This window comes from Tiliqua scincoides, chromosome 2, assembly GCF_035046505.1.
Source record: "Tiliqua scincoides isolate rTilSci1 chromosome 2, rTilSci1.hap2, whole genome shotgun sequence".
Lineage (NCBI taxonomy): Eukaryota > Metazoa > Chordata > Lepidosauria > Squamata > Scincidae > Tiliqua > Tiliqua scincoides.
Genome location: NC_089822.1, coordinates 107,671,147 through 107,678,833, shown reverse-complemented (window position 1 = coordinate 107,678,833; position 7,687 = coordinate 107,671,147). Strand labels below are relative to the sequence as shown.

General features: G+C 44.9%; 1 pseudogene; it reads left to right on the top strand.

The window, feature by feature from the left end:
• Window positions 1–359: 359 nt before the first annotated feature.
• LOC136638630 (olfactory receptor 10T2-like) lies at window positions 360–1,811 on the top strand (annotated as a pseudogene).
• The last annotated feature ends 5,876 nt before the right edge of the window (window positions 1,812–7,687 follow it).

The following is a 7,687-nucleotide window of genomic DNA, read 5'->3' as shown; positions in this document are numbered from 1 at the left end:
CTCTATCCTGTTGTCACTCATTACCATTTAGAGACCGTCTACTTCTAAAAGCAGGAGGGTGCATACACCCAGCATAGCTTGTGATGGACCTTTCCTCCATAAATCTGGTGAATCTTCTTTAAAAAGGCCTCTAAGCCAGGTGTCATCACCTCCTGTGGCATGGAGTTCCACTGGTTAATTACATGTTGGATAAAGAACTGTTTTCTTTTGTGTCTTCTGACTCCCTGCCGTGCACTTTTAGTGGATGTCCCCTAATGTTGTAATGTTGTATTGTCAACATTTCTACCAACCCATTATTTGTTTCAATCTTGTACAGTATTTCTATTCTGATTTCTTTGCAGATGTGACACCCTGAATCAATGGGAGGCAAAAACAATACAGCAGTGCATGAATTTATCCTGATTGGATTCTCCAATTTCCCAGAACTACAGATTGTGTTGTCTGTATCATTCTTTCTGTTATATTTGGCCAGTCTAGTTGCAAATACTCTCCTAATCACAGTAATAAGGGTTGACCACACACTTCACACTCCCATGTATTTCTTCCTTTCTGTTCTGTCCTGTTCTGAAGTCTGCTACAGTTTCATTATAGTCCCTAAAATGCTAGCAAATCTGATAACACAAACAAGAACCATTTCTTTTGGGGGTTGTATAGCCCAATTATTTTTTTTCAATATTTTTGCAGCTGCAAACTGCCTGCTGTTGGCAGTGATGGGTTATGACCGTTATGCAGCTATTTGCCAACCTCTCCATTACCCAGTCCTTATGAACCAACGCTTCTGTAGGCAACTGGTGGGCTCCGCTTATATAATAAGTCTTTTTTTCAACATAATAGAAATATGGCTTATAGTGAAACTGTCATTTTGTGGGCCCAATAAGATTCACCATTTCTTCTGTGAGATTCGTCCAGTTCTTAAGCTTGCCTGCAAAAAAAGCAGCGTCACTGAAATTTACATTTTCATTTTTTGCATTGTAATTATCTTTGGCTCTTTTTTGCTGGTTCTTTTATCATATGCCCTCATCCTCAACACCATCTTCAAGATTCCCTCCACTAAGGGAAAGCAGAAAGCTTTTTCCACCTGTGCAGCCCATATCACTGTGGTTGTGGTGCACTTTGGTTGTGCCTCCATCGTCTATTTAAGGCCCAAATCTACCTACTCACTGGATCAGGACATCTTCATATCAGTCAGTTACACAATGGTGACACCCTTATTGAACCCCCTGGTTTATAGCCTCAGAAACAAGGATGTGCAACTTGCCCTCAAAAATGCATTAGGCAGAAGGTGTATGCCACGTGCATGAAGAGATTTATAATTCAGGATGGCAAGAACATGAGATCAAGTATTTTTAGGGCCAATATAGATGCTGACCCAACAAAGAAGACTTCATCTTTATTGTAAACCAGGTCTTTCTTTCAACACAGAATTCTTAGTCTCTATCACACTCAGAATTATGGGTACTGCTACACAAAGAAAACACTGGTTCAGCAGCGTAGCTAAGAGTGGCATATGTAAGAGGGTGTACCAGTTGCACCGGGCAACAAGCTTTAGGGGGGCAAGAAGCTGAGCTTGACACTAGTGACCAAAATTGTGAAAATCTTGGTATATTGCCATATATATTGCCAATATACAATATATTGCCATCATATTATATATCATTCGAAAGGTAAATTAATGCAAAATGCAATGAAAAAAACCTTATTGAAATATCTGTATCCCATCAAACGTTATGGTCAATTAACCAGAGAATGAAAACACAACTGTTTTGTATGGAACAAAAAGTGGATTTTCTTAACTTAAAACTGACCTATGAGACTGACTGTTCTGACAGCCAATGAGATGTTATTATGATACAACATTGGATCAGTGTTAATAAAGTTGTTGTTGTTGTTGTTGTTGTTGTTGTAACCTTTATTGGCATATACATACATCAAAACAATATACAAATAAAATTCAAATTTATATAAGATCAGAAGATGGCTCCATAATCCATAAATGCATATCACACACAGGAAACATGGAATCAGTGTTAATAAAGTAAATAAAGTGTTAATATGAGTCAGCTCTCATTTCCACATATCATAATACAGTTACCCCTGCTAACTGGATAAAGAGGCACTTTTTCAAGTGGTGCTCCTCTTATATTTAGCAGGGAGAGTATAATGGACCCTTTCACCCCAGCACAGTGTCTCTAACCAATAAGGCCAATAAGCACACTTTTAATTAATTTAGGGCGCAATCCTAACCCTTTATGTCAGTGGTTTCCAGCACTGGCAGAGCATTACCAATGGGACATGTGCTGCATCCTGCAGTTGGGTGTCACTCATGGAGGCTTCCTCAAAGTAAGAGAGTGTTTGTTCCCTTACCTCAGAGCTGCATTGCCTTTATGTCAGTGCTGGAAAGCACTTACATAAGGGGTTAAAATTGCACCCTTACTTAATTACATTTGATTTTGTTGTGGGGGAGCGACAATATCTTCTTTGAACCCAGGTAGCGGATAGATGCCTTAGCTATGCCACTGACTGGGGGGAAGCGGCAGAGCAAGTGGGTGGGAGCTTCAAGGGGGAGGAGGCAGGTTTTCCTCTGATTTTCACTTTTTAAAAATCCTGGGATTTTTACATCACCTCTGGTTGTGACATCACTTCTGGGCATCATTTTGAGCTTTGGACTGGGCTATGCAATCTTTAGCTATGCCACTGCACCGGTTAATGTTATTCCAAACTCAAACCTTGTTGAACAGTGGTTCTCAAACTGGTGGGTCATGAATCAGCAGTCCCAGCTGTTACCCATTTAAGGGGCAGGGAAAGGTGGAAGGCAGCAATGCAATCCCCAGAATTGCACTGCTGAAAGGGACATACTGGCTATTTCTTAATATACCTCCATCCCTGCCGGCATCTGGGTGGGTGCAGAGCCCTCTGTAGGTCTCCCTGCGCTTCTAAACACTGAAAAAACACAATCACGACCCACTTCTGGTTTTTACTTCTGGTTTGAAGCAAAATGAATGGAGGGGGGAAACCCATCTGTCAACTGGGCCCAGCCCTGGTGGCCAGGAGTTCCTCAGGAGCAGGGGTCTCCTCATGGATAGGAGCCTCCTCCCCAGGGGGGAAGACAAAAAGTACTGTCAGGACTGGGCCCCCAGGCAGGACATCTCCCTGGGAGTAGGCCCCAGGGCCTACTAGGAGCAGCAAACAGCCAAGTGGCCAGAAAGGGTGGGGCCGGCCAAACCAGACGCTGGCTTCATAAGGGGCCTAGGCAGCCTGGGGAGGGGGTGCTCCTCCCCAGGCAGCAGCAGCAGCAGTGCCAGAGGGAAGGCCAGAAGGGGTAGCAACCCCGGCCTTGTTCTGCCTGAGGGCCCTGCCCTCTGCCCCCTTAAGGGGTGGTGGCAGCAATGAGGCAGGGAGGAGGCTGCAGGGGCTTGGCTGTACTTACCAGAGCCTCCTGTAGTCTCCTGGGGGTGCGGAGAGCCCTGCGTGACCAAGGGAATTTGGGGAAAGTTGCATCTCAAAGATAGATAAAGCTCTTTTGGCACCAGAAAGTGGGGAAAACAGAATGTTATGAGGATGAGAACACACATAGGTTTGCAACAGTGTCATACCGGAAGGTTTTGGTATGTTCATTTGGCAAGCTGAAATAGGGTTTTTTAAGATACTAGTTTGGAAACAGTTAGAAAGGAGATAACAGAATATTCATGAGAAAAGTCCCGGTTTGAGCTAAAGCTGACAGAGAAAGCTGTAATTTGTCTAAAAGTGAATGAGAGAAGGATTTCTTACAAGAAATCCTCTCTTATAATGAGTGTGGTTTGTTTTGTATTCAAGTATATGAAAACACCACTATACATCTTTAAAGGTACCAAGAAACAAGTTTCAAATAGAATAGAAGAAGGTCCAAAGGACCCTCCTTAAAAACTGGCAGAAAGCCCCACAGTATTTGCTGGGATCAGAAGAAAGAATGTAAGACAAGATAACACAGGTGGCTCCTTGCAACAAATACGAGGTCATTCCATTAGTGTGCCAAGAGATAAACGTCTAAATACTTGCCAAATGGCCAGTTCTGAGTAAAAATAAGGTTACAGTGCACTTTACTGGTTGTTGAAAACTTTGAATTGTATATGTTTGAATGTATGGATTTGACTTATTTGAAACTTGTAACTTTAAACTCACCAATCAAATGTCTCTAAGGCTATCTCCAGCCTATGAAAAGTAAAGCCCCATCTATGATGTCAAACCCCAGCCAATGAAAAGTGTAAAACTCTTCAAACAAAGGACCCAAAATGCTATAAAGCAGGGGTGCTCAATAGGTGGATCACAGTCTACCAGTAGATCGTGAGGCAAAATGAGTAGATCGCAGAGTGCTGACCCCCTCCTTCAGGTGCCTCTGGGAGGAAACGCCAGGAGTAAGGCCCACTGTACTCAATGGGGCTTACTCCCAGGTAAGTGTGGCTAGGATTGCAGCCTCACAGCCTAATCCTAGGCATGTCTACTCAGGAGTAAGTCCTGTTATACTCAGTGGGGCTCAAGGTACACCAACATACATTGTACACATAAATGTTATATGTTATGATGGCGCGAACATTGTAAAAAAAAACTCTGGTAGATCTCCAGGCCTTGCTGGGTTTCAAAGTAGCTCTCGAGCCAAAAAAGTGCGAGCACCCCTGCTATAAAGGGTCTGGTTAAGATTGACATTGGCACTCAAAGCTTTGGACAGGAGTCCCTTGAGACTCCAGTTGCTGGCAACGAAATAAAGCTTGCAGACGATCACCACTCTTGCCTACTGAGTCTTGCTTTTGAACCTTGCAACACCTTGCAACAGAACCTCAAGCGGTTGGGAAGTGGTTGGTTGTGACGTAACAGGGCCCATGAATGTCAAACGGTTAACTCAAGTAAACTGCCTGTGCAAAATGGCTGTGTTTGCTGCTATCCTTTTCTCCACTGATGACAGCCGTTCATTGACAGGGTAGGCGCCACCCTAGGTTAGCATTTACTATGTAAATAATGCCAATGCTGATCTTCAACCTATGCTTTAAGTATTTTCTTCACCAAAAGTGAGCATACTCAGGTGCTGCAAATAGAGATTAAATTCCACAGATAGTGAAATTTATGCTGGATCCCAACCCCCAATCCCAGGGAGTTCAGAGTGGCTTCAAGCCACTCTGCTCTCCTCGAACTTGTGCCACCTCAGGAGGTGGCGCAAGTCTGAGGAGACCCATAGGAGACCCATAGGGTCAAGGGCGCCTTACCCAGAGGCAGGGGGGAAAAGTTTCCCCTTGCCTCTGGCTGAGCTGCTTTGGGCCCCTATCAGTGCTGGATACAGTGCAAGTCTCTTAAGGGGTGGGGGCAGCGATGAGGCAGTGAGGAGGCTGCAGGAGCTTGGCTGTACTTACCAGAGCCTCCTGCAGTCTCCTGGGGGTGCAGGGAGCCCTGCGTGACCATCTGCAGGGCTCCCCGAAGCTTAAGAAGTGAAATTGGGGCGATTGTGCTCCACTTCCGGTTTTGCGGAGGTGGGGTGCAATTGCTCCACTTTCACTTCTCAAGCTTTGGGGAGCCCTGCAGATGGTTGTGCAGGGCTCCCCGCACCCCTGGGAGGCTGCAAGAAGCTCTGGTAAGTCCAGTCAAGCCCCTGCAGCCCCCTGAGCGACTGAGTTTGAAAACCACTGCTCTATGACCTTAGGTAGTATTTTTATTATATAACATTTTGAACCTATTGACCTTGTGCCAGTCACTATATCTTAGCATCACCTACCTCACTGGGTTGTTGAGAGGTCAGAAGGAGGGAAGGAACTATATACACCACCTTGAGCTCCTGGGAGGAAGGGCAGTATGAAAATGTGAAAAACAAATAAAACATTATTACCTTGCACAAAGCTTTTCTTTGGCTTTGATTCACTGAAGCCCTGAGTCTGCCTTGCCAACTCTCTACATTTCCAATGCACACCTGTGCATTCTGGCTTGGCTCCAGGCTTCTTGGTGGTTGAGACTGATCTCAGGTGTTGCCTTCCCCACGATGGAAAGACATTCCACCTTCTTCTTCATCATTTTCACTGCCTGTGCTGCCCTTTCAAAAGGCAAGAAGGGTAGAAAAGATGGAGAACTAAGTAAGTAAGGAAGTAAGGAAGGAAGGAAGGACAAGGTTATCTAGAACAGGTCCTCCCCCCCTCCCTTCATCACTATTGAAAGGGTAGCGCCAGCGGGGGCGGGGGGAGGTGAACCAGAATGGCAGCAGTGGCCTCTTTCCGGCCTGTTCCATCCTTTTCAAAAGGCAGGAAGGAAAGGAGAGGAAAGGTAGAGAGGAGACGGAAGAGGAAATGAGACGGGCACTCTCTAGCAGCTCTGTTTCCCTTTCCTCCTCTCTCCTTTGAATGATGTGCAGATAAACAGAGTGGCAAGGATGGGGGCCATGCGCAGTGGCATCATTTAAGGGGTGCGAAGGTGCGGGTTGAACAGGGAGACACCATGGGGTCTCACGGAGGCCTCCCCAAAGGCACTCACGGAGGCCTCACGGAGGCCTCCCCAAAGGCACTCACGGAGGCACTCACGGAGGCCTCCCCAAAGTAAGAGAATGTTTGTTTCCTTATCTAGGAGCTGCATTGTCCTTATGTTGGTGTTGGAAAGTGGGTTAGGATTGCGCCCTCAATATTATGCATATTGCTTACTAACATAAAGAATTATTTAAAGTTTTAATACAGCAGAACAGGATAGGAGAAAGCAACTTCTGAGCAAGCAATCAAAAGCAAAACATGCTCTGAAAAAGTACAGCCTTCTGCTACTTCCATAAGGATAGCAAGGCGGAAGCTGAGTGAACATCTCTCAAAGATAATATTAATTCACATTATCTCAAAGAAGAATGAATTATGTTATCATTTATACACCCTCTACAAACCTAGGTGCAATGCTGACTGTATCACAAAGTCTGGCTCCAAAGAACACTCAGCTGAAGGCTTGTTACCACAGCATGGGAGAAGTTGATTTTCCGTGGCTTCGTCACATGCCAGAAATAGTTGGAAGGCCTGTAGTGCCTTGCATTGCAGCAGCCATGTATGAAGGGACTCTCAAATGGTCCATGATGGGAATTTCTCTGCAAATTGCAGAGTATTTCCACCACACCCATCTTCAAGTTGCTGTTACTGAGGGGGGTTGTGTACACTCACAGACGATTGAAACAGCTTACCTTTCAGGTGCTACGTGATCTCCTAAGGCTTTGTTTAAAGGATAGTACAGGATAGTACAAATGTGGTTCAGAACAAATAAGGAAAGCCTAAACACTCATGAGCATCAGAAGAGACCTGCTGGATCCAGCTAAGGGTCTGCCTCACCTGGCATCCTGATGTCCACAGTAGCCAGCCTGGTCCTCCTGGGAAACTTACCTGCAGAGCTTTAGGCAGCTAGTAGAGGAAGGACACATAGGACAGGAGATCACATAGGACAAGCCTTCTGCTTTTGATTGCTTGCTCAAATGTTGTTTGCTACTGTCTGGTTCAGGTTTCAAATTTTTTTTAGAAAAAATTGATTTTATTGAGCAATATGCATAAAATTTTCTCTGCCAATGAAGCAGTTATTTACGACAGGCCATACAGGTGAGAGACAAAAACGTTTAGAGGGACAAAGAATGGAAATCCACCCTCTGCCAGCTTCAGCAACCTTTGGACTCCAATTGCATTCCTGACAATGTTGCCTTCCTCTATCAAACAAGATT